General features: G+C 44.8%; 1 protein-coding gene across 8 annotated transcripts in view; it reads left to right on the plus strand.

Annotated features, from left to right (window-relative positions):
* Eif4g3 (eukaryotic translation initiation factor 4 gamma 3) overlaps nucleotides 1-26644 on the plus strand; it is a 230406-nt gene that overhangs the window by 26490 nt on the left and 177272 nt on the right. For all 8 annotated transcript variants that reach the window (XM_059255251.1, XM_059255237.1, XM_059255240.1 and 5 more), the window contains one exon: nucleotides 25679-25754. The gene's annotated coding sequence lies outside the window, so the exon portion shown is untranslated. Of the gene's footprint in view, nucleotides 1-25678; nucleotides 25755-26644 lie in introns of those variants that run through there.

Here is a 26644-nt window from a genome sequence, read left to right on the forward strand (position 1 = left end):
GAATGGGGATTGCTGGAGGGAGAGAGATGCTGCAGTTGGGAGGAAATGCCACTAGTATTGGGATTTATAGCCTCAGCAAGGGACCCACCCCTTCTCTGCCGCAGCAAGAAACCTCGGCAGATGCTGCCGCTCACCGAGCAGTGTTGGCTGCCACCGAAAGCAGCAAGGCGTACGTACCTGTCTGGCAGATGATGACAGCAGTGTGCAGAATGATGCAGACTGCTGATTAGTTGGTGAATTGGATGAAATGCAAATGGTTATTAAGAGTGAAGTGAGTGGCAATGGGGCAGAATTAAACAGGTCTCTTCTGGTGTGAAGCTGGGGTGAGGAATACTTCGACCTCAGAAAGAAGCCCCAGGTGAGAGGTGGGTGTGGTGGATTTGGGAATTGAAGTTGCTGTTTGTATCCCTGGACACTCCCCAGACAGGATACACTGCCAGGTGGATGGATGTGTTTTTGCCTGCCTGAGTTCTTGTTCTTTTTGTCTGTGACCTGACAGACATGATGTGATGTAGGACACCAGGGTCGGCAAAGGAGGAAATAATGTATCTCCATGGGCAGTAAGACAGAAAAAGAAAGAAAGGCTTTTCTTCTTTAACATTTTTTTTGTGTGTGTGTGTGTGTGTTATGCATGTGTGTGCAGATGTTTGTGCTTGTGTGTGTATAGGTCAGAGGTCTTTCTCTGTGACTGTCCAGTAGTTTTGCTGGGATTATTTCCTTAGTAAAGATTTCTGGAGCACAGAACATTACAGCACTTCCTCTCCCAGCTGTTCTCACTTCCCAGTGGGACCCCAGGGTTGGCTTTACATGCACAGCATTTTTACTTCAGTTATTGGAATTAATTTTTTTGTGTGTGCTGTCGAAGGATCAAACCCAGGGCCTCTCTCGTGCCAGGGAAGTGCTTTGTGGCAGAGCTGCTCCCAGCCACGTTTTAGGAATGCAGTAGTTGAAAGTGATGTGCTGATTACATTCACTTTTCTCAGAGCCAGGTATAGAGAGGGCCCGTGGGTATAGCCCGGCCACTTGTGCCAGGCCACAGCGGCTTTTCTGTTTCTTTAGTTATCTAAAGCACTCAGTTCCGTGAAAGTGACCAAAGTGCATTCCTGCACAAGATGTCAGGATGAGACCCAGTATTTTGTATGCATGATCAATGCTAATTAAAAAATAAGACATCTAGGCTGGTGTCCTTTAATCCCAGCCCCGAGGAGACAGCTAGAGGCAGGAGAATCTCTGTGAATTTAAGGCCATCTTGGTCTACATAGTGAGACCCTGTCTCAGAAAACCAAACCAAACCAAACCAAACAAAAATAAAAAGATTTAGTTTTCTTTCTTATTTGTTATTAATTACTATTATTATTTAAAATGTAATATGTCGCTCTGTGTCTTAGTCACTGTTGTATTGCTGTGAAGAGACACCATGACGAAGGCGGCTCTGACAAAAGAAAGTAACCGATTCACAGGCAGAGAGTGGCACTGTGGGCACTCTGGGCCTGGCATGGGCTTTTGAAACCTCAAAGCCCATCCCCAATGACACCTCCTCCACCAAAGGCCACACCTCCTAGTCCTACTCAGACATTCACGAGCTTGGGACCAGACATTCGGATCTAAATGACCCGGTTCAGGGGGCTTTATTACTGAAACCACCACAGTGTGACCCATCTGTCTCCATCTCCCCAGTGCTGGGACTTTCGGCCTGTACCCATACACCTGCTTTTGTGTTTTTGTTAAGAGACAGGGTCTCTACCTAGCCCTGGCTGTCCTGGAATTCACTATGTAGACCAGGCTGGCCTTGAACTCACTGAGATCTGCCTGCCTCTGCCTCCGAGTGCTGGGTTAAAGGCAAGTGCCACTACACCTGACTTTTTTTTTTTTTTTTTTTTTAAGTGTGTGTGCTAGGGGTTGAACTCAGGTCCTTGTGAATGCAAGACAAGCCCTTCCTGACTCAGCTTTCCTCTCCAGCCAGAATTTATTAATTGTTCTCAAACTGAGAGGTAGCTAACTGTACTTGAAAGCCCTCATTATCTGAGTGTTGTGGTTTGTGCACATGAGGCTGAACCTGGGCTGAGGAGGTCCAGGCTAGCCTGGCTGTGTATCTAGTGAGACTGTGTGTCAGCTCCTCCTGCTAAAAGCCTTGAACATTACTTCCCTTTGGGTGATTTTATAGCAGTCGTTTTTTATTTTAGTAGCTATTAACCTGTTTTTTTCCCTTATTTATACAAAGTTTAATCAAAGCTTCAAAGCTTTTACAAAATAGAGAAATAAGGAGCAATCCTCCATCATAGTCTGTCAGTGCCTTTTTTTGCCTTTGCTGTTCTGGAACTCAGGGTGTAGACCAAGCTGGCCTCAGCTTAGTGGAGATCTGCCTGCCTCTGCCTCCCTTGCGCTGGAACTGTAGGCAAATTCTGGCATGCCCAACTTTGTGCCTGAAGCTTGAAGAGGCTGTTGTATAGTTTTAACATGGAGTGTGCCGTTCGGAAAACGGCTTGCTTGGTTTTATGGTTCTGTCGAGTGTTGTTGCGTCATTGTGTAGACTCAGGGTCCTGGATTTTAGGGAAGAGTGCATCACCATGCACAGGCTGCTACTGCTTTCCTTCAGCTCACAGTCCGTGCCTGTGGAGAGGCAGGGTGGCTCTCAGGCTCACCTTTGTGAGCGATCTACATATGTCTAGACAACATTCTGCCTTACAGGGAAAAGCACTTAGTACATTCTTTTTCTTTGTTTTCCGTGACAGAATTTCTCGCTTTAGCCCTGGCTGTCCTGGAACTCACTGTGTAGACCAGGCTGGCCTCAAAGGACAGTCAGGACTACAAAGAGAAACCCTTTCTCAAAAAAACAAAACAACAAAAAAAGATGCACTTGCAGTTTCAGCATTTGGGAGGCTGAATTATGAAGTCTGAGAATTGGAGGGCAGTGGGCTACACAGCAAAACTGAACCCCCTACCCCCCTAAAAAGGGGGGCAGACCTGAATTAGATTTCAGAGCTGTGGGTGATAGGTAGAAAAAGATCTCTGGGGGCTGGAGAGATGGCTCAGAGGTTAAGAGCACTGACTGCTCTTCTAGAGGTCCTGAGTTCAATTTCCAGCAACCACATGGTGGCTCACAACCATCTGTAATGAGATCTGGCGCCCTCTTCTGTGTACATAATAAATAAATAAATCTTTTTTAAAAAAAGAAAAAGATCTCTGGTTTAGAAAGTTAGAAAAAAAAGAAAGAAAGAAAGAAAAGAAAAGAAAGAAAGAACAGCTATTGTGAGTTGGGTATTAATTTTTTTTAGAGGTTTATTTCTTATTATATAGTGTTGTGCCTGCAGGCCAGAAGAGGGCACCAGATCTCATTATAGATGGTTGGAAACCACCATGTCGGTGCTGGGAATTGAACTCAGGACCTCTGGAAGAGCAGCCAGTGCTCTTAACCTCTGACCCATCTCGCTAGTCCCGAATTGGATGTTAATTTAGATCTTCAATATTACATGTGATATTAAGTTGTGGGTTGCATAGTTATTGGGGCAGTACAAATTTTTTATTCATTTATCTAGAGTTTATAGGCTATCATACTAAGTATTGGGGCAGTACTTTTTCTTAAAGTTCATTTATTATGTTTTTTTCATGTGTGTATGTGGCACTTGTGTACTTGTAGAGACAACGCTATGGAATTGGTTCCCTTTCACATTTATCTGGGTTCTTGGGATTGAAGTTGGTTCCCAGACTTGGCGGCAAGCATGGTCACTCGCTTCGCCACCTTGCCAGCCCCTGCTACAGTGATACTTTGGGAGTATTGCGTATTAGAGAGATGCAGAAATGAACTGATTTCATTTCTCAGTGGGTGTGCCCTTTAGTTTTTATTTCTACATTACTTTTGACATCCTCTTAGAACATTTATTACCCGCATACAGTTAGTCAGGTTAACAAACTAATGGCCGCTGACAGCCACTACCCATTTTCCTTCCCATTATAAAGAAGTCAACTTTCTTCTCCTTTTGTGGTGTTAGGTGGGAATCAGGCTGACAGCCCCACACATGCCTGGCAAGTGCTCTACTGCTGAGCTCTCCTGTCGTGGGCTTTCTGAGTTTTCAGTTTCTTCTATGGGAACTTTGTGCAAACCAATAAGATGTAGCATTCTTTGAAATTCTGTAAGCCTGCACACCATGATAAAAAGATGTGAGTGCTGCAGGTGTAAAACAGAAGTGTTTCTTTTTAATCTGAGTACCCCTGATTAGCATGGGATCCGCTCCTGAGCCACTGCGGCCCTTGGATGTCAGAGATACTACCCAGTGTTGGCTGGTCTGCTCCAGTTCTGCTTATTTGTATTCCAGTTAGCAGGAAGGAGAAGGGGAGGACAAGAGTCGCCTGGTGTCTTAGAGCACCTGCCTGAGCCCCTTCGACCCTCTTATTTTTATCAAGGAAATCGGGGAGAAGCAGAAGTTGGGGGCAGCTAGCAGACTTAAGTGGGGAGGAGTTCATTGAGAATGTACACCTGGCATTGATGGGCTCATTGTATGTGAGTCGGGGGTGCTCAGGACTGACCCGTCCTTTGCTTGTTACAGACTATTCCTTCTGCAGCTTTCTGGAAAATAGATGACAAAGGTACCTGCCAAGACTAGATTAGCTTTAAATTATTTTTTTGTCAGACATACATTCATATGAATGAAATAGTTACACAGTGGTTCATTAAAATGGAAACAAAAGAAGCCTGTTGTGTATTTGCTAGCTGTTGAACAAGATTGTGAATGAAGTCGTTTTTTGAGATGTACTCTGGCGAAATCCTTTTTCTTCCAGCCCACATGCTCACATGTAAAAGAATTTTAAACAGTATAATTGAGTCATAACCCAAATAACAGAATTACATCTTAAGAGTGTATTTGATTCAAGTTTATGGTACTTAGTAATTCACCAATAAAGACCTTGTTAGACTGTCCAGGAACAGTCTAATACTTGTGAACTCAGATACATGTAGGCTTGGTTTCTCAAGAGCTTCTCAGCTGCTGTTAAGTTACTGCTTTATTTCTGGTCTGCCTGATTTTCAAAAAATGTAATATTTTTGAAATCTAATTTTTCATTGTTTGAAAGACTCCAGCTAGACAGGTATAGATCACAATGAGTTGTGGGCACCATCTTTTGTTTGCATTGCTGGGGGACAAACTCTAGGCTTTACACTGACTGGGCGAGCACTCTTCCACTGAGCTAAGTTCCCCAGCAACAAGGTCTCATTACTTAATCAAGGCTGACCTCCAGCATGGTGTCTTTCTGTTTCTGGCTTCTGAGCCTGGGCTGGTCTATGATTTTATATATATTTATATATTTGGATTATATCTTTTTTTTTGTTTTTTTTTTTTGTTTTTTGAGACAGAGTTTCTCTGGGTATCCCTGGCTGTTCTGGAACTCACTCTATAGACCAGACTGGCCTCGGAACTCACCTGTCTCTGCCTTCCAGGTGCTGGGATTAAAGGCGTGCCCCACCACTTGGTTTATGCTTCCATCTTGATGACTGCCTCTCTTTTCCCTGAGGTAGCTGTAATGTGCCAGTCAGTGGGGTACAACACTGTCATTTAGAAAGCAGAGTTTGTGCTTGACCTCAGCTGCTTGTGAAAGGTAGTGCTACTGTGGTCAGCAAGATGGCTCAGCTGGTAAAGGGGCTTGCCACCAAGCCTGATGACCCGGGCTCCATCCCTGAGATCCAGATGGTGGATGGAGAGATTCTAACCCTGCAAGTTGTCCTCCAATTGCCATACCACATGCATGTGGCACCCCTTCCACAAGTAAACAAATAAATTCAATAATAATAATTAAGAAATCCCTGTTCTTAGATTTATTCTGGTCAATTATATTAGTCAATTCTGGAACATTGTCATTTTGTGTAATAGGATTTTTTATTTTGTTTTGGGGCAAGTTAAAATGCTTACATGCCAAATACATAAAACAAAACAAAACAAAACCCGTTTCACTATTTAGAGAACAGTATTTATCTTTTACTCTTTGTGGTCCTGCGGAGCCTTTGATAGGCTGTATAAAATGCTCTACCCTTAAGCTGTATTTCCGGAGTGGTTTCCACAGTTTCCCTGGCTGGTCTTGAACTTGTAACCCAGGAAGACATTGACTTTGCAGTCCTCCTGCCTGAAGTAGCTGGGATTACAGACTCCCTAACCTTGGCCCCTGTGCTCCCTCCTTTCCCTGCCTGTCTCCTTCTTCCTTTCCCTTTTCCCTTCTGCCTTTCCCTTCCTTCCCTTGATGGCACCCAGAGCCTTGGCATAACCCTGAGCCGCTAGTTTTGTTTTTTTTTTTTTTTCCTGGAGCTGAGGCCTGAACCCAGGGCCTTGCTCTTGCTAGGCAAGCGCTCTACCTCTGAGCTAAATCCCCAACCCCTGAGCCCCTAGTTTTAACTGCTTTAGTTTTCTTACAGTATTTGGAGTTACAGTTTGGATAGAAAGAATCAGAATTTAATGGGAAGGGTTTTTAGAAGAATTCTTGAATGTTTGGACCTTTCAGTTTTTTTTTTTTTTTTACTGCATTTCAAGGCTGGAAATGTATGTTTGTTTGTTTGTTTTTCTCTCTTTGTCCTGGTTAGATTTTTTTTCTTTCTTTTTTTGGTCAACTTGACATAAGACAGCAGTCACCTGGGAAGAAGGAGCCCATATTAGAAAATGCCTCCGTTAGGTTGACTCGAGGCAAGTCTAGGAAGCATTTCTTGATTAAAAGCTGATGTGTGAGAGCCCCACCCACTGTGGGCTGGCCCTCCCCCCCCCCCCCCCCAGCAGACAGTCCTGGGTGGATGAGAAAGTAGGCTGAGCAATCTGGGGAGAAAGCCAGGGAGCAGTGTTGGTCTATGGTCTGTGCTTGAGTTCCTGCCTCTAGTCTCCTGCCCTGAGTTCCTGCTCTTGGCTCCGCTTCATAGTAAGCTATAAACTACAACCCTCTTCTCCCCAAGTTTCAGTTGGTCATGGTGTTTCACAGCAGTAGAAACCTCACTTAGACACTGAGTTTCAAGGAAAGTATCTGTCGACTTGTCTTCAGTTTGCACACAGCAGTGTTCGTTGTGTTGGTAATGACCACCACACTGGTCATTTGGAAAGTCTTGGCTGCATATGAAATTCTGGAGTGATGGATTTCCTCTCACTGTTTGAGGCACCTGAGACGCATCTGTTCTCTTATAGCATCTGAGGGGGGCCTGCTGCAGCCATCTGTCTCCTGCAGCATCTGAGGGGGCCTGCTGCAGCCTTCTGTCTGTCTCCTGCAGCATCTGAGGGGGCCTGCTGCAGCCTTCTGTCTGTCTCCTGCAGCATCTGAGGGGGCCTGCTGCAGCCCTCTGTCTCTCTCCTGCAGCATCTGAGGGGGCCTGCTGCAGCCACTCTTCCTGTTTGAGGCTGTGTGCTCTTTTCCTTGGGCTGCCTTCAAGCTGTTTGATGTGCCAGGGTGTTGGTTGGTTGTTTTTCTAATTGTCTTGAAATTTTCTTGAGTTTATTGGTTTGTCTTGAAATTTTCTTGAGTTTATTGGTTTGCTGTCTTTGACTATTTTTGGAAAATTAGGCTATCATACTAAGTATTTTCTTACTTTGTTTTTATTTTTTCCCCCCAAAAAGGGGGTTTCTCTCTGTACTTCTGGAGCTCACTCTGTAGATCAGGCTGACTTCTAAATCACAGACATTGGCCTGCCTCTGCCTCCCAGATGCTGGCATTAAAGGTGTTCCTCCTCCCCTACCCCCCCCCCCCCCCCCCCAATCTGGCCAACTTGGTTCTTTTGCAGTTTCAGTTGTTTGCATGTCAGGCCTTCAGTATTTTCTCACATTAGTTTGATTTGGATAATTTCTTTTTCTTTTCCTTGCCTCTCCTTTTAAAAGATGTCTCATGTAGCTTAGGTTGACCGAGGACTTCTGATCCTCCTGCCTCTCCTGAGTGCTAGGATTCCAAGTGTGAGTCAAAATACTAGCTTTCCCGAATCACTGGAGGTGGAGCTCAGGGCTCCGTGCAGCTAGTCCAGTGCTTGTTGCCAGAGCCACGCCCTGGTCCCTCAGTTTTTAATTCTCTGCTGTGTCTTCTAATCATGGATCATTTTAAGAGCTGAGCCCAGTCTACTGGCAGCTCATTTTTTATTTCTACTGTTTTCTGTTAACATCCCAACTTTAACATTATTTTAACACTTTCGTTGATTTAGTAGGAAGAAAACTCAGGATCTTGCAGTGGTCTAACCTGACCTCAGTGACTTCTCAGTGAATTCTCCTAGTGCCACTGTCATTGAGGAAGCAGTGGAACAATGTAGAGCACACTCGGTCACTAAGGTACCTGCCCTGACCTAAGTGTTTTTTTACCAGCTTGGTTTTCTGAAATAGTATGTGAAGAAGTTAGCTCTGGTCTGACTTTGAATGCTGTTTCCTGCTTCAGTCGGATTTGGTGTTTCTAGAAGAAACTGTCCCCATTTGAGACTATATTCACAACAGATTAGATATTTCTCAGTTAGCAGAGCGACATGGCTTCAGGACACAGTGCCTTGGGCTGTGGCTCTGCCTTCATCCTGGTCTCTAAGACTGCTGTGTAGCTTCTGTGTCCTGCAGAAGACTAAGATTGCTCCCCCCTCCCCCCCAAGACAGGGTTTCTTTGTGTAACTTTGCACCTTTCCTGGAACTCAATCTGTAGACCAGGCTGGACTCGAACTCACAGAGATTCACCTGCCTCTGCCTCCTGAGTGCTGGGATTAAAGGCGTACACCACCATCACCCAACCCCTAAGATTGCTTTTAAAAACCGCGGAGGTGAGACACTTTTCCATGCTTCATCTCCACATGTAGTCTTTGTTCTCTGAAGTAACATTGACCTTCATGAGGCTCTTCTTCATGTCTTTAGAAGTGAAGTTTGGAACAAACAAGGAAGTTCTGTTTAGTCAAAACAGAGCTCTCTGGCTCTCCAGAGCATCTCAGGGAAAGCTCTGTTAGGTGGGAGTAGACTGGGTAGTCTGTCTAGGGCATCCGTTCGGGAGACTGACAGTCTGCACTGTCAAGAAACACTGAACTGTGGCTGGCCGTGGTGGTGCACACCTTTAATCCCAGCACTTGGGAGACAAAGGCAGGTGGGTCCCTGGGACTTTGAGGCCAGCTGATCTACATAGTAAGTTCCAGGCCAACCGTACATGGTCAACCCCCCCCCCCCCCCCCAAAATCTAGGAGAGCCAAGGTTGTTACACAAAGAAACCCTGTTTCGAAAAACAAAAAACAAACAACAAAAAAATTAACCGAAGCCCTGGCGAGATGATCCTCCAGGGAGTCCCCCAGAGGACATGATGCATCCTCAGTGAGGTGATGTTTCTTACTGCTGGAGTTCTGGTTTTGGGATGTTACAAACTACTCACATGGGAATTAGTAAGTGTGCCTGTCGCCTGACAACTCCACGACCTACCTTCGTTCTTTCTCCCTCTCCCCAGCCTCTCTGTGTAATGTGATTTAGCAGTGCTCCGTACAGTGGCCTCTGAGTGTTCAAGTAGAAAGAATTCCCGTTTCTCACTGAGCCAAGTGGTTAAGCTTCCTAAGTCAGGCATGATGTTCCTGTGAGTGCTGTGGGAGAAGGGAACTGGATGGTAGAGTATATGATAAGACTTGTTTGAACCCCAGAGTCCTAGAAAGTTTCATTAGCATAAGTTTCAAGGACAAGATGTCCTTGAACATAAATGGGTGAAGAAAGCCACTTACTTGCTCCTTCACCATCTGTCGTCTGCTTGCGTGTACCAGTTATTGTATGGAGTGCTTTGGCTGTGGGTGGGTGTAAATGAGCATTTCCCCCTGAACTTACACTGTAACATAAAGTCCCTGTCATCACAATGTCAGTGTCCTGTAGGAGGAGGGTGATGATGCAAGGTGCGAGGATGGAGAGATTGAGACATAGTTGCTGCTCTAGGAAGAGGAGCCTTGTTTGTGTGGTGCTGGCATCTAATGGGGCCTTGCTCATGTAGTAATAGTGCTGTTCTGAGTTCTGTCCCTGGGTCCAGGAAAACTACTTCTATTATTTACTTAACTATTGTTATGTATATGGGTGTTTTGACTCCATGTATGTCTGTTTACTCAGAGATACCAGAAAAAGTTGTAAGAGCCCTTGAGACTAGAGTTAAAGATATTTATGAGCTACCACGTGGGTGCTTAGAATTGAACCCTAGTCCTCTGGAAGAGCAATTATTGTTTTTAACCACTAAGCCATCTTTCCAGACCCAAAATGCTGTTTTCAAGAAGAAAAATTCCCAGTGAGAGATGAAGGCAGTGGAGTGCTGTACCACTGGGCTGCTCTACCCATCCCAGTGGTAGCTCTTAGGGAGCATACGGCCAGAGCACTTGGCCATTAGTGTTCCATTTATTTATTTATTTATTTATTTATTTATTTATTTATTTATTTATTTATTTATTTTGTGTGTGTATGCACGCGTGTGCATGAAGGTGTGCATACATATGAACAATTCATAGGACTCAGTTCTCCTTCCACTACGTCGGTTCTGGGGTTCTCAAATATCTTTTTTAGATTTTTATTTATACATCTCTGTGTGCGTATGCCACATGTGTGCAGGTGCTCACAGATGCCATAAAAGGGTGCTAAAAGCCTTGGAGATGTGTGGTTCTCCTTCTTCCTCAGGATTGTTGGCTGCCACTCGCTGAGGTGGGAGGGAGCCGAAGTGGGGAACAGGGTTCTGAAGACTGTGGAACCCCTCCCGGCTCTGGGAGATAACTTCAATGAATCAGTTCAACTTTATTCCAGAGTATAGGAAATGTATAGGATTGGGCAGCCTGGGGACAAACCCTCATTTCATTAAGTGGCACACTTCTATCACAAGGCTTGGTGTATGGCAGCAGTCCTACAGCAAAGCTCCTAGGACAAGTCTTAGTTGCCCTATGTGCAGCAGGGGAAACTCTCAGCAGGAAACTGTGCCCAGGGTCACGCTAGAGATAAATTAGGCATCCAGGCTTAGGGACGGCTTTCAGATAAGGTCAGGCCTCCTGGCTTAGAGACATTATCCAGATGAAGGCAGGTAGAGAGCAGGAAGTCTCTTTGGGGAGGGAGTCCCTCATGTTGTCAAGCGTTGGAGAGAACTGCCAGGCCATGACAGACTGCAACCTCTGACCAGCAGGGCCTCCCAACAGACATAGAGTTACATGTGGTTGTGACCCAACCAGTCTTGGTGCTGGGAACTGAACTGGGGTCCTCTGGAATAGCAGCAGCACCTTTAACTGCTGAGCCATCTCTCCAGTCTCTTAAGGAATTTTTGGGGTATACATGTTTGTGTGTGTGTGTGTGTAGGTGTAGGTCAGAGGTTGAAGTCAAGTGCCTTCCTTGATTGTTTTTCACTTTATTTACTGAGGCAAGGTCTCTCACTAGAAACCAAGGCTCACTGAATTATTTAGCTTAGCTAGTCAACTTTTGGGTGCTCTGTGTCTGCTGCCACACCCTCTTTCTGTGTGTGCTATGGAGGTAAATGCTCATCCTTTCATAAATACCTGTTGGAGGGTGGCCTAGATGTGTTTCCAACCCTTGCACTGATGTTGAGACCATCAGAAAGCTATGAGCCCCAACAGTGCTCTCGGGAAGTGCCTGCCGCTTAGTGTTCTTGTCTTCAGGGCATGACACCGTTGGGGGGTGTCCTGTCTCTCTCCGGACCTGTATGGCGGAATGTTGCTTCATTGTGATCTTCCAGAGAACTTTGTTCTCTGCCTTTAAAGTGAACTGTCTATTGCAGTGTCGGTCCTCAGTTCCTGTTTTCCTTTAGTGTCAGTAAATTTACGTCTGATGGTTGGAGCACGTGTTCTCATGTCCTTCAGAATAGATACTAAAGGCCTCAGACCAGTCTTCCTCTCTTTTCTTCCTTTTTTTCTGGTGTTCTTTGATTAATTTATTTTTGTTTATATTGCTTTTGAGACTGAGTCTTACAGAGCCCAAGCTGAGGATGACCTTGAACTGTTGATCTCCTGCCTCCACGTCTGCAGTGTTGAGATTCAAGCCTTAACCAGGTTGGGGAAGTGCTAAGGATCAAGTCCAGGCGTTGATGGCAAGCAAGCACTCTGCCAACTGAGCCACGTCCTCAAGGGGTCTCACAATGTTTAGCTTTGGTCTAGTGCCTCCGGAAGAGTGAATCCAGGGCCTCCTGCATGCTGAGCAAGTGCTCTGCCCCTGACCTGTGGCCTTCCTCCCTTCTTCTCTCCTGTTTCTTCTCTTTCATTCTTCAGGGTTTATTAAAACTCTGTAGCTCAGGCTGCCCTGAAACTTGTGGTCCTCTTTTGTCAGCCTTCTGAACAGCTGGGATTACAGGCCCTCATGCACGCCATTGCCTGGCAATTATTATTATTATTATTATTATTATTATTATTATTTATTTTGTTTGTTTGGCTCAATGTCTTGTGGTAGCCTCAGAATCAGTGTGACCTAGGACAGGTTAAAAAAAAGTTGCAGATTGGGGCTGGAGAGATGGCTCAGGAGTTAAGAGCACTGGCTGTTCTTCCAGGGGACCCGGGTTCAATTCTCAGTACCCACATGGCTGCTCATGCCTGTCTGTAACTCCAGTTCCAGGGGACTCAACACCCTCATACAGATGTACAAAACAGCAATGCACATGAAATAGAAATAGAAGTTGCAGGTCTTTGAGACCAGTGTTGTACAAACTATTAAATACTTAGATAATTCGTCGTTAATAGAGAATGGGAAAGATACAGAAGATATCTCATAGTGGAAAAGCCTGACCATGGCATGGAATACCAGTTTGCATAGAAATCCTTGTTATTCTTTATCTGTCTATCTGTCTATTAATCTAATCTAATCTAATCTATTTTGACACAGGGTCATTTCTCTATGGAGCCTTAGCTATCCTGGATCTCACTGTGTAGACCAGGCTGGCCTTGAACTCACAGAGATCCACCTGCCTCTGCCTCTGGAGTGCTGGAATTAAAGTCATGGGCCATCATACTCTATGTATAGCATGGGCTATTTATTTTGTATATTTTATTTTGCTTCTGGGTCTGTTTGGAGGTCAGTGGACAGCTTTTGAGAGTCAATTTTCTCTTTCCATCATGTAGATCCTAGGAATCGAACTTAGGTTGTCAGGCTTGGCAGCAAGCACCTTTTACCCACCAGTCTGTCTCGCTGACTCAGGAATCCACTTTTGAATCGAGTGGATTATGTTGCATTTACTTCCATGTTTGCACGTGTGCAGTGTGCCTGAATACATGATGTGGGCTTGCATCTGGCCTCCGCCGCTGTACTTCTCACCTTGGGCTGGCTCTAAGCTGGAGTGAGAACGGCCTGAACCCGGCTTGCTGCTGAACAGTGCGCTTACGCTCTGTTCACAGGTGAAGCAGCCTGGCAGAACAGTCCCCAGCTGATGTGCTAAATGCACTGGAAAGAAGTGGTTCACACATTTAAATTGTGTTACTTGCTGACAAGAAACTTCAGTATTGTTAGCCTGGACTGTGGTAATTGAATCACAGTTGATCCTGAATTAGCACAAACTGGGATGAGAAAAATCTGTCTGACTGGCAGTATTGAAGCATTAGGTGTGTGAAAGTGTATCAGATGAGGTGCCTGTTTTGAAAGGACCACCTTTAACTTTGAAACAGTTGTCTGTTAATCTGGGATATGTGAAAAGGTCTCTCCCATGTACTTTATACACAATAAATGAACCGAAACCGTATGTGTCCGGTGTTCTCCACCCTGTTTGGTTTTCCCACTGTTGGAGAAGCGGGTTGGGTATTTGACTCCTTGTTCCTGCTTGTGTCGTAATTGCAGTTTCTGCTTTGGTGTAAGAGGTTTCTATCTTCAACATCCAGAGTGCGTGGCAGGAAGGGCATGCAGTAGAGTCTGTTAGGATCTCCTGAGTGCTTGTGTTTGAACTTGTTTCTGGAACACGGAAGTTCATTTTCGGGGGAGGTGGTAGAGGATAGTGGCCGCAGGCTTGCCTGGGACTGGAGCTTGGTGACCTGAGTAGAGTCTGTGCTGAGTCTTACTGGCCATGTGACCTGGGGAGAGTTGTGTGATCACTAAGGTGTAATGTAGGTCTATTAATAGCACATACTGTTTATGTATATGCTCTTTAGGATCTTAAGTGACAAGCAGGTGAGTACTTCACTTGGTGGGAGTACTGGACGTAAGCTATTGCTATATTTGTTTTATAATCCCTCTTCCCCAAATCAGGCTGTGGCTCTTCTGGAGCAGACTGAAGTGGGGCAATGAGCTTTTCCTCTATTTATTGTAGCAGTGTGCATTCTTACTTGGCTTCAGGTTTTAGGATTTGAACCTCCCCTCCCTGACTCTTAGCAGTGGTATCATTTTAAGACTTACTTGTTGAGCATGTTTGAAGCAGATTACTTGAAACATTCCTCATTAAAAGACCTTCCTCATTAAAGATGTTGTTGTTGTTGTGTGTGTGTGTGTGTGTGTGTGTGTGTGTGTGTGTGTGTGTTACCCTTGGAGGCCAGAAGAGGGCATCAGATTCCCTGGCTCTATAGTTAGAGCCGTTGTGTTGTGGGTGCTGGGAGCCAAGTGCTCTCAGCCATTGCTCCAGCCTCTTCCCTGCTTGCCACATAGTTGTGGTTATGGAGCATAGTTGAATTGTACAGAGAAGGAGTTGGGGAAGTTAAGTCGTTGGATTGTGGCTCATTGGACTTCTGGGCAGGTGGTGAACATTGAATGTCGTGAAGGAAGTGCTTCAAGACAAGTGCAAGGTGCTGGCCATCCTTGTGTGGGGGACATTTAGGGGCAGGGTTAGCAGAGGGACACGCTCTTATCAGAACAACTCCTGTCGTAGTTCCGGGTTTGTGACTGTAAAGCTGGCAGGGAAGCATGGTGGAAGGATTTTCCAGCTGAGCAGAGAGGGAAGCAACCATTCTCGCTGGAACTCTGTGCGTCTTGTGCTGGCAGGACAGCTTAGCAGAGGGCAGGAAAGGAAGTAGTCCTTTGTGGGTGAGGTCGTGTGTGTTGGGCTGGAGTCCACGGTAAAACAGCTGCGGAGACCCCTCTGCTGGCTGAGGGTTGAGGATGAGTTGTTTCCAAGGCTGTGTAGGAGGGCAAGTGTGCTCTTCCTTTGAGACATTCAACTTTAGGTTACAATAATAATAACGCTGACTTGCCATATTTCTAGAAGATTTATCTGTCATTGCACGTGTGTACCTGTAGATCGAGGAAACGGAATCTATACTTATTTTAAGTATCTCTAAAAAAATACTCTACTCTCTGCTTCATGGCTGTTTATATGTACAAAGTATTCCTGTGTAGGAGCTGTGCTTCACCAACGAGCTTGTAACCCCTGCACTTGGCAGGTGGAGGCAGAAGGACCACAAGTGTGCGGCAAACCCAGTTCCGTGGTAGTGGGATCCTGTCTCAAAACAAAACCAAAATCAGATCATTTACAGCCGCTGTGAGAGCTCCCGCTTGGAAGGCTAGGAGTAGGGTAACAAGCGTGCCCATTTGTTGAACTTCTTAGGCCCTGTGCTGGCCTTCTTACCGTCTTAAAATACCCCTGTAATCTCAGCACTGGGGAGGCAGAGGCAGGAGCATCAGAAGTTCAAGGACGTCCTCGATATTCAGTGATTTAGAGGCAGCTTGGGCTAAATGAGACCCCATCTCAAAATACACATATCTGTTATTGTACAGTTTAGGAAATGTAAGCTTGGCAGTGGATCTGGAATTATTCCAGTTCAGATCTGACTTTAAAATTCACATTCTTACCCTTGTACTGCAATGCCTCTTGGGTAATTTGAGTTGGTGAGATGTGTGTGCAGTACTATATAGTCTTGTATGTCCCATCAGTCAGTTAGGATGTGCACGTTTAAAACTGTTGTTTTTTTAACTGAATATGGTGGTGGTACATGCCTGTACCCCATCTCCTCAGAAGGGTGGATTGCTTGAGCCTAGGAGTTTAGCTGGGGCAGTATAGTAAGCATCCCCCATCTCCTAAAAACAAATGCACATATGCATCTTTTTATTTATTTATTTTTTTAATTTTAGGCAGGGTCTCACTATGTAGCCTTCACTAACCTGGTTCTCACCCTGTGGACTAGGCTGGCCTCTAACTCAGATCCTCCTGCTTCTGCCCTGTCTCCTGAGGACTGGGGATAAAGGCTTTAGTCACCATCACCTGCTCCGTTTTCTAGCCTTTTTCTAGCCGTCTTTGTCATGTTTTTTGGTAATTATGAATGACTGGTAGCTTAGACATTTCCTCTCCTCTCCCAAGCCTCTAGTTATTGGGTATTTTGGATCATTTTAGAATGATCACTAATTTTAGAAGCAGCTCTTAGCGGTTGTTAAAATGTGTCCGTGTAGACATTCTCTGCAAAGATGCATGAGCAGCTTGAGGCTGTTGACTTTGAGGATTCAGAGATCGGGACATGGGACAAGTGCTTCCTGTCCCACACCCTTCCTGGTGCTTGGTTGCAGTACCTCTTGTCTGGTGTGAACTTTCCTCCAGTAGTGGTGGTGCTATTTAGAAAAACACTGAGTAGTACAGCATGGCTGCAGAGCTGCAGAGCTGCAGAGCTGCAGACTATGGCTATATCTTTAATTTTATTTGCCTTGTTTTTCAAAATGCTTTTTATTTTTTGGTTTTGAGATAGGGTTTTGCTGTGTAGCTGTGGTTGGCCTTGAACCTAGGGCAATTCTGCATCAGCCTCCCAAATGCTGAGATTACAGACATGAGCTACCACACCTGTCTTAAAACACTTGTTTACCAAGTAAAGATAGCTGACATTCTTTTATCATATTCCTTTATTCTCACTGAAATGCGTTACGTACCTAAAGCTTGGCGCTTGAACCTAGATCTGTATATGCTACACAAGTGCTCTGCCACTGAGCTCTATTCTCAGCCCTCTTTTTACTTTAGACTTGACTTAGGGACTAAGTTGTCCAGACAGGTTTTGAAGTTGTTATACTCCTGCCTCAGCCTTCCAAGTACCCACCTAGTTGAAGTACTGTTTTATTTCACAAGTCAGTATGGTTTCAGTTGCCGTTTGAAATGCATAGGAGGTGACTGCTTACAGGCCATGAAGCCTTCGAAAGGAGGTGCAGACTGCATCGGCTCGGCTTCTTACTGTTGCTGTCACAGTTGTCAGGTAGCTGCCTTAAGTGGCCAAATGCGTTTATAAAATCTTAGAAAGACGAGCATGAAGACAAATGTGAGGCACACCATTTCTGTGTTTAACCCGAGAGTAGAGAAGGAGTCATTGCTTTGCTGACGGTCAGAGGGAATGCTGTCCCGATGCCAGTCCCCTGGAGTGTCTGTATGCGTTTGCAGTGTTCTCACCCACTTTAGTTAATGTGGTGGCAGCTTCACCTTTGTATCAGTTGGTGAAGATTGGCATCGATCAGAACACTTGTGATCTATACCAAGGCTTGCTTCCTGTTTTAAAAGTAATAAGGATAGTGGATGGAGATGGCGTTCTGTTGTGCTACTATGCAGACACAGCACTGAATGCCTTTTGTTAAAGAAGTTCCTTTGGTGATGTCTTCTGAGAAACACCTGATGCAAATGTTTGTCTGTCTGTCTCTCCTTTTTTCTTTCTTTTTTGTTTTTCCCTGAGACAGGGTCTCTCAGTGTAGCCCAGGCTGTCCTAGAACTTGCTCAGTAGATCAGGCTAGCCTCCAAATCACAAAGATCCACCTGCCTCTGCCTTCTGAGTGTTTGGGATCAAAGGCGTGCGCCACCACCTCCCAGCACAGATGTCTGTCTTGAGCCTTTCTGCTGTCTCTCCAGCAAAACTGATGGCATTATCCTTGGGAGTCCTCCACAGAGGTAGCTGACAGCATGTTCCATTTCTTTGAATGGTCAGTGGGAAACAGGAATGCAGCTTCTAGAACTCTGGTGGGAACAGCTATGAAGTCTTTCTTGCTGGTCTCTGTTGATAGACACACTCAGTAGCTGCACCCTTGCGCTGCATCATCCCTGGACCTTGAGCCCAGTTGGAGCTGGGAGCTGAGGAGCTGTCCCTACAGAAGCAGACCCATCCTCCACTTCACTTGCCCTTGTTGTTCTTCTTAACTATATACACTGACATTGAAAGGACTTGTATTCACCAGAGAAACAAAGAGTGCTTTCACGGCGTGGGGTCTCCAGAGCCACTGTGCAGGGCCTTTGTTGGGTGGCACCGGCCCTGTTGCTTGCCACCCTCGACCTCATTGTTGGTACTTTCCGTCTTTATTATTTAACAGTTCACAGTTGCAAAAGGAAAATCAAGCTTCTTGAAGTACATGTAAAGGCGAAATCTTCCCTGTTATTTATTGGGTAAGGCATCCTTCTACATCAGAGTGTGCCACCCTGGAAACCTTGGTCTTGTTAAAAAGCTTCTATTATTTAAAACTCACATATTTTGGTTTGTATGGCTGCAGTTCCCTAAGGCATTACTGTGCTTAATATTAATTCATGAACTACAAGAATCAATCACCAGTGCCAGGTGATATTTTAGTTCTGTTTTTTAAAAAAAAGATTGCGTGCGTGCGTGCGTGCATGCGTGCGTGTGTGTGCAGGTGTGTGCAGGCGTGTGTGCAGGTGTGTGCAGGCGCGCCTGCACTCACATCTGGGCATTTGAGTTCAGGTGCAGTGGAGGCCAGAGGCTTCGGATTCCCCCAAAGCTGGAGTTATGGTTTACAGGTGGTTGTAAGCTGCCCAGTGTGGGTGCTGGGAACTGAACTTAGGTCCTCTGCAAGAGCAGTCCATGCCTTTAAGCACTGTGGTATCTCTCTGACCCTGATAGTTCCTATTTTTATGTTATATCAGATAATGTAAAGTGGAAACTTTATTTTAAAAAAAAATTTGCTTTTGAGACCTAGTCTTGCTAGGTAGTCAGTCCAAGCTGGCCTGCATCTGCCTCGGCCCTGAGTGCTGGGTGATAGCTGTATTCACCAGGCCCAGCTTAAAGAGTCTTGTGAGAATGCAAATAGGAATCAGGTGTGGTGGTTCAGGCCTCTAATTCTAGCCTGGGGTGGCTGAGGCAGAAGGATGGAGAATTCCAGGCCAGCCTAGACTGCCTGGTGAGTTTGAAGCCAATTTAGGCTATGTAACAAGATTCTGTCTTAAAAAATTGAAACTAAACCAAATCAAAACTTGTAAAAAGGCCAGACAAACTGGAATCCGAACCTTGAGATGCCTGACACCTGTCTTAGGATGGGATTATAATAGAGTGCACACAATAGAAACTCTCCTGCATGTCCCCAAGCTAAGTGTCAATGTGTGCCTGAAGCCCAAGGCAAATTGGGGATTTTGTCATTGGTTGAAGCATTGGGCTTCATTTTGACCTTTTTGCTGGAGAGACACCAAGCTCTTGATCTCGTTCTTCCTTGCCTTCTCTGCCAGTTACTGGATTAAATGTTGTCAACAGTAACGGAATCCTTTGCCTTAGGCATTACTGTTTCCTGTATGTTTCGTGAAGAACCATAGTGTTTTCTGAAGTTATCCTTAGCTCTTGTGGTGGCAAACCGGCAGCAAGTAGGCTAACTGAAAAGCTGAACCATGGACTATAGGTGGCTGATGGGAACTGACTGCTTCCTGAGGCCCGTGTATTAGAGATTTTGTAAATCTCTGTTAGTCCGGAATTGATTTGTTTCATTCGCATCTGGGATTGCCTGACTCATTCACAGATTTGAGGGGTTTTATGGGATGCGAGGGACCAACCAGAGTGGTTGGGATATCATTTGCTGTACACGGCCAATGGAAACACTTGGTAGTAGTGGCTGAGGCCTGTGCTCAGCTTCTTAAACCTACCACTGCCAAAGAAAAGGAGGAGGGGTGGTGGAGCGGGGAGCAGGAGAACGAGGAGTCTTTGTTTTGCTGGTGATTTCAACTGTTTGGAGTAGAGGGAGGTATGCGAAGACCCCAAGGGTTCAGGTGAAGAGTGGTGTGGCTGTGGGCCCAAAGGCTGCCATAGAGGGCCTGCCCCAGGCAGACAGCAGAAAGAGCCACTCACTGTGGCCACTTTATTTACTGAATGCTTCTGCAGAACACACCAGCAGATATATCAATTAGTTCTTTTTCCATAAAGAGCATTAATGAGTAATCATATTTCGTCTCTCAAACGCACAGTGGTTCTCTGTCAGTGTGAATGAAAAGCTCTTTGGATTTTGTCTGATGACCTCATTGGATGACCATTTTTGAGTTAATGTAGCATGGCACCATTGAAGGGGTCTCAATCAGAGATTACTGGAAGTGTTAACCAGCCTAGGTGGGCTTTGCAACTCTTTTGTCAGTTGCACTCAGAGTTGACTTAGTCACATTGATTTACATGATAAAATACCCATCATAGTAATTCAGGCTAAGAAATAACAACTAGGGAGCTGGAGAGCGGGCTCAGCGATTGAGAACACACATTGCTGCTGCAGAAGGCCTGAGTATGGCTCCCAGCACCCTGGTCTGGCAGCTCACAACTGCCTGAAACTCCCAACTCCAGGGATCTGCTGTCCTCCTGGCCTCTGAGGGCTCTCCCACATACCTCGTTCACACTCACAAATACAAAGAAGCCTTTTCAAAATCTTGAAAAAGTTAAAGTATTTGCTTTTTACTTTCAGTTTAAAGGGATATCAGCAGTCTGTGACTTATGCTGGGGACACAGCTGTGTGAGAGGAGGCACTCAGCTGCAGGCTGGTGGAATCAAGTCAGCTCTAAAAGCCTTTTACATGCTCCTGATTCTGGGACTCACCTGTCTTTGAACAGATCCCCAGTGCTTGGCTCTGGCTGACCCTTCTAGGGTTTTTAAGTGGAGATGTGGTCTAAACAGCAGCTTAACTAAAGGTTAATAAAATACCTGTTTGGAAGTGATTTTATATATAAATTATTTCGATTTTATGTGCATTGGTGTTTTGCCTACATGTATGCCTGTGTGATGGTGCCGGATCCCCTGGAACCGGAGCTATAGACAGTTGTGAGCTGCCATGTGGGTGCTGGGAATAGAACCTGGGTCCTCTGGAAGAGCAGCCAGTACTCTTAACCTCTGAGCCATCTCTCCAGTCCCATTTTAAGAATTTCAATTTCAATTAATTTTACATTTATTTGTTTATTTATTTATTGTGTGTATGTATATGTATGTGTGTGTGTGTGTGTGTGTGTGTGTGTGTGTGTGTACGCGTGTGTACTCTTGATTTCAGGAACCTCAGGAGCTGGAGTAGAGGTAGTTGTGAGCTGCCTGATAGGAGTGTTGGGAACTGAACTGAGTTTCCATGTGAGACCAGTGAGTGCCGAGCTGTCTCTTCAGTCGCCTTAGTTTTTGAGAAGAGATCTCTCTGACTAGTCCTGGCTAGCCTCCTGCCTCTTCTTCCTGAGATCTGGGATTACAGCCACCACACAGAGCTCCTTAGGTTGATTTGTTTTAAGTTTGTTGGGCTTGTAACCAGACTTGAGCTACATTGCTTGATTTCTATTTGACTATATGGGTTTTTTTTTTTAATTTTTAATTTTTTTGATAGTACTGCAGTTTTGTTTTTATATAGTCTGCAGTTTTTAGTTGTTAATTCATAGAATATAAGAATGAAATCAGCATTCTTTATTGTAGAAACAGAGGAAGAATGTTCCTGTAACATGGACAAATGATGTCTTAGCAATCTTGTAATTACAGTCATCTGATTAGCTAGCAGAAGAACAGAAAGGGGGGGGGGGTCTTGAGTGGTTCAGGTTCTCAGGCAGAGCACTGAATCCCTTGAGAACTACCTCTCCCGTCTTGGGAATTAGTCCTTCCTGAGAAAAGCAATGGCAGTTGGCAGTGCAGAAGAAAGTATGCCTCATTTTCATCTACCTCACAAACTGTCGAGCTCAGCGTGAAGAGTGTGTTTCAGCTAAACGGTCCTTCATTCTCAAAGAGCTGTGAGCTCGTAATGAGGACCTTGTCCTGTTTCTACTACTGTGTGTGTGTGTGTGTGTGTGTGTGTGTGTGTGTGTGTGTATAGTGTATACAAAGTGTATATATATATAGTGTAATGTATGTGTGGTATATATAATGTGTTTGTGGATTGTGTGGAGAGTGTATGTATAGTGTGTGCTGTGTGTAGTTTATATGCATAGTGTGTGGAGTGCACATGTAGAATATGTGTATGTATAGTGTGTGGTGTGTGTGGAGTGTGTATGTATAGTGTATATATGTATAATGTGCTGTGTGTAGAGTGTGTGTGCCATGTGTATGTATATTGTGTGTATGTGTGGATTGCGTATGGGTAGTTTGTGGGTTTAAATTGTGTGTGCATGTAGTGTGCATCATGTGGATTGTGTGTGTGTGTTGAATGTGGAGGGTGCATGTGGATTGAATGGTGTGTATGTCGTGTGTGGTTAAAATGAAGCGGTTCCTTTATAAAATGTTTCAGACCTATTGCTTCCCAGTGCAGCATTTACAGAGAGTGTGTGTGTGTGTGTGTGTGTGTGTGTGTGTGTGTGTGCGCGCGTGCGCGCGCGCATGGAAACAAAGTATTTAACTGTTGTATGAGGTTGCTAGTTTAAAAACTGTCTAGAGACGGCTGTAGTCTCTTTAGATATTTTAATGACTGAAACACAGGGTGTGTTTGTTTTGTTTTGGGTCATCTGAGCTGGCTGCTTGGAAATAGAGAATCTACTAATGATTCAGACTTGGCAACTTGGAGTCATTCTTAAAATGTAAACAAACAAAAAGCCCACTACTTTTGTTCTTTTACTCTGTAATTTTTTAAGATTTATTTATTTCATTATATGAGTAGTACGTGTGCGCACGCAAACCATGTGCACTCCTGGTGCCTGTGGAGGTCAGAAGAGGGCACCAGATCCCCTGGAGCTGGAGTTAGGGATGGTTGTGAGCAGCCACCATGTAGGTGCTGGGAACTGAACCCAGGGCCTCTGTAAGAACAGCCAGTGTTCTTAACTCCTGAGTCATCTCTCCAGCTCTCTTTTTTCTTTGAAACAAGAGTCTCAGTGTGTAACCCTGGCTGGCCTAGGACTCATTCCGTTGACCATTCTGGCCGTGAGCTTTCAGTGATTCTCCTGCCTCAGCTTCCCAAGTGCTGGGATCATAGCTGAGAGTCACACCCCTGCTGTAGCTCTTAGCTTGTCTTCCCAACTCTCCACGTGAATTAGAAAGAAACATTATACAAGAAGTATTAAGTATGTGTTGGGAAATTTTTTCATTTGGGATTTATGACACAATAATTAAAAAATAAATCAGCCAGCTGGAATCAGATTACAGGATTGTTGGAGTTAAAAAAAAATAGGTGAAAGTCAAATAATTTGTATCATTTGTAGCTATTGTAGAAAGTGCATAGTCCAGCATGTAATGGCATCATGCAGGAACAGTGTTGTGTCTTTGTCCCTCTTACATATGTCTGATTGTATAAGCAGTTCTCTTCTAAAATAATGCCACACCAGCTAGGACGGTTCCTGTCTTAACATAAACAATAAAAGGTCCAGCCTATATTGTTTTCTCCCAGGGTCTCCCAGACTCTCTCAGGAAGAGTCTAACAGCCAGCTGAGGATCTAATCTGGGAGATATTCAAATGAATCTAAGCACTCTGAGTTTGTTAGTCCGTTTATTCTTCTAAGTCAGTTCTACCTACACAGTTTCTTTTCTGTTCTCATACTTAGCTCCTCTCAGTCCGTCCTGCTCTCAGTCCCTTCTGCTGTTCTCTCATGTCTACCTAGTTCTTTCCATCTCCGTCCTCGTCTTTGTTCTTCTCCATCAATCCTCCCAGTGCTCTACGAGAACCAGTATATATACCCAGACAGTAATTCTTTGGCAAAGCAATTCCGGCAACCTGTTTTCAGGGTTGCAGGATCCACACATAAAGCAGTAAATGTCAGCTTCCAATTACAAACCAAAAGGGGAGTTCTCTGGTAGGGTCAACTAAAGCTAAGATCAGTTAGGGCATCTAGGAATAGCACCTGGCTGAGGAGGAATTAAAACTTAATTTGCACAAGAAAGAAGCTTGTCACCTATCGCCTCCCTGGCCTGGAGGCAATCTCCTGGGGTCAGTGGGAAGTAACTGCCTTAACTTAGTATCTAGCAAATGGCTAAAACTTCATCCCAGGAATGTGAGCAGTAAATCTCTTAAGTTAGGGTCTTGTGTAAATAACCCAGAGTGAAGGTAAAGAGTTGAGGATTTAATTGTTAGTGGTTCTTTTCTCTATCTGTGGGTGAGATGTGCTGTGTGATGGTCTGTATGGCAAATGTGTTGCTCTGATTGGTCAATAAATAAAACACTGATTGGCCATTGGTTAGGCAGGAAGTGTAGGCGGGACAAGGAGGAGAATAAAGCTGGGAAGTGGAAGGCTGAGTCAGAGAGACACTGCTAGCCGCCACGATGAGAAACAGCATGTGAAGATGCCGGTAAGCCACGAGCCATGTGGCAAGGTATAGATTAATGGAAATGGATTAATTTAAGCTGTAAGAACAGTTAGCAAGAAGCCTGCCACGGCCATACAGTTTGTAAGCAGTATAAGTCTCTGTGTTTACTTGGTCGGGTCTGAGCGGCTGTGGGACTGGCAGGTGAAAGAGATTTGTCCTGACTGTGGGCCAGGCAGGAAAACTCTAGCTACAGAGATGAGCTAATGTTTATCTATGTACAGTTTTGTCCTTGGAAAAAGGTATCTTTGCTGAAATACTTTTGTCTGGAGACTGGCCCTGGCCAGATATATGTTAATGAAAAATAAACACAGCTGGGAACAGTTATCCAAATACCCCAAATGTATAGGGAAAGTTGTGCCCAAGATTGAGATGCAATCATGAGATTACATGTACACATAACATGGAGATGCACGGTAAATGGGGAGAATCATAGCTGTTATTGCACAAGAAGTTTACGACAAGAGACAGCCAGTTCATCCAAAAGGCAGTAATTCCATAACGCCTTGCATGATGGTTTCCTCTAACAGAATCCTTAGTTCTGATAGGTTGACCTTCTGAACTCTAGTTGTCACTGCTGTTTACTCCATGGACTTTTGCTACCAGTGGCTCTTAATACTGTCTCCTAGTTTCAAGTTAAATAAAATAAAATGATAGTCTTTTGTCGTTTAATGCCTTTGTGTTCTGAAATATTTTAAGTGATTGCTGAAGAACCTGTTTTTAAAAATGGGGAACTTGTCAGGCAGTGGTGCTGTACTCCTTTAATCCCAGCATTCGGGAGGCAGAGGCAGCCTGGTCTACAGAGTGAGTTCCAGGATAGCCAGGGCTACACAGAAACCCTGTCTTGAAAAACCAAACAAGAAAAATAATAAAATAAAATAAAATAAAAATGGGAAGCTGGTTGGTAGATGTAGAGAAATTAATTCAGTTAAAAAGTTCATAGAAAACGGGAACAATTGAGTTTGCTCTGTGTGGCTAGAACAGACTGGAACATTGTCATTAGTTCCTTGAGGCGGACCTCACACTAAGGCAGCCCTGCTTCAGCTATACAGGTGCTGGGAGTTGAGGCAGGAGGCTCCACTGCCCTCCGTCCGTCTGTCCGTCTGCTGGCCTTGCTCTCCTGGTTACGTTACTTGCACTTCTTTTCTGTCTAAAGTAAAGGTGGTCGAGTATCTGGGCTTAAGGTTTGGGGACTCCAGTCATTGTTTGCTTTCCAATGGAAGTTTATCGTGGGAACCAATTACCACATTAGAGAATTTGAAATACTTAATTTTCCAGTTTCTTGGGAGTAGTAAGTATACAGCACCACAGGTTGGGTAAAAACCGTGTGTCACTGGCAAAATTTTCTCTAACTGCTAAGCAGTTCCATTTGAATTCTCTCCTTAACTCGCCTTCCAGAATTCCTAGAGGACCCGTACAACAGCCTCTGGAGGATCGGCTCTTCCCTCCCACGGTCTCCACAGTCTACAGCACGGTGAGTATTCCAAGCATCTTTGTCATGTTTCTGTGTGAACACGTTAGTGCTCGGGATCCTTAACAGTGTTGGATTGACATAGGCATCAGGTGGAAGGTCAGTCAGATTCCCAGTAGAATCAGATGCGTATTATGTGACTGGTTAACCTTTACCCACCATTGTAATCTTAAGGAGTAGGAGTGAGGTGAACATTGTGTTATGATCAACTGGATTCCACACCTGCCCATTTCCCTTTTTCTGTATGTATTAAACTCTGGCTTACATTGTTAAGTGTTGGGGATGTAGCCCAGGGCCGTGTGCATAGCAGGAACTTAGGAATTCTACCATGATGCTGTGTTTGCACTTTTTTGTAATTTTTTACACTGATTGGTTTTTTTGTTTTTCGAGACAGGGTTTCTCTGTGGCTTTGGAGCCTGTCCTGGAACTCACTCTGTAGCCCAGGCTATCCTTGAACTCACCGCCTGCCTCTGCCTCTCGAGTGCTGGGATTAAAGGCGTGCGCCACCACCGCCCGGCTACACTGATCTTAAATTATTATTTTCTAGTTTGTGTTTGTTTTATGTGTATGGATGTTGCCTACATGTCTGCTGTACGCCTTGTGTGTGTAGTGCCCTCGGAAGCCAGAAGAGAGCATCAGATCCCCTGGGAACTGGAGTTACAGATGGTTGTACTCTGCCATGTAGATGCTGGGAATCCAATCTGGGCCCTCTGGAAGAGCAGCCAGTGAATGCTCTTAACCACTTAGCCTTCTCTCCAGCCTCCTGATTTTAAATTTTTATTAAATATTCTTTTTGTTTGTTTGTATTTTGAGACAGGATTTTTCTGTGTAACAGCCCTGGCTGTCCTGGAACTTGCTTTGTAACTCATTCTGTAGACCAGGTTAGCCTTGAA

This window comes from Peromyscus eremicus, chromosome 2 (genome assembly GCF_949786415.1).
Source record: "Peromyscus eremicus chromosome 2, PerEre_H2_v1, whole genome shotgun sequence".
Taxonomy (NCBI): domain Eukaryota; kingdom Metazoa; phylum Chordata; class Mammalia; order Rodentia; family Cricetidae; genus Peromyscus; species Peromyscus eremicus.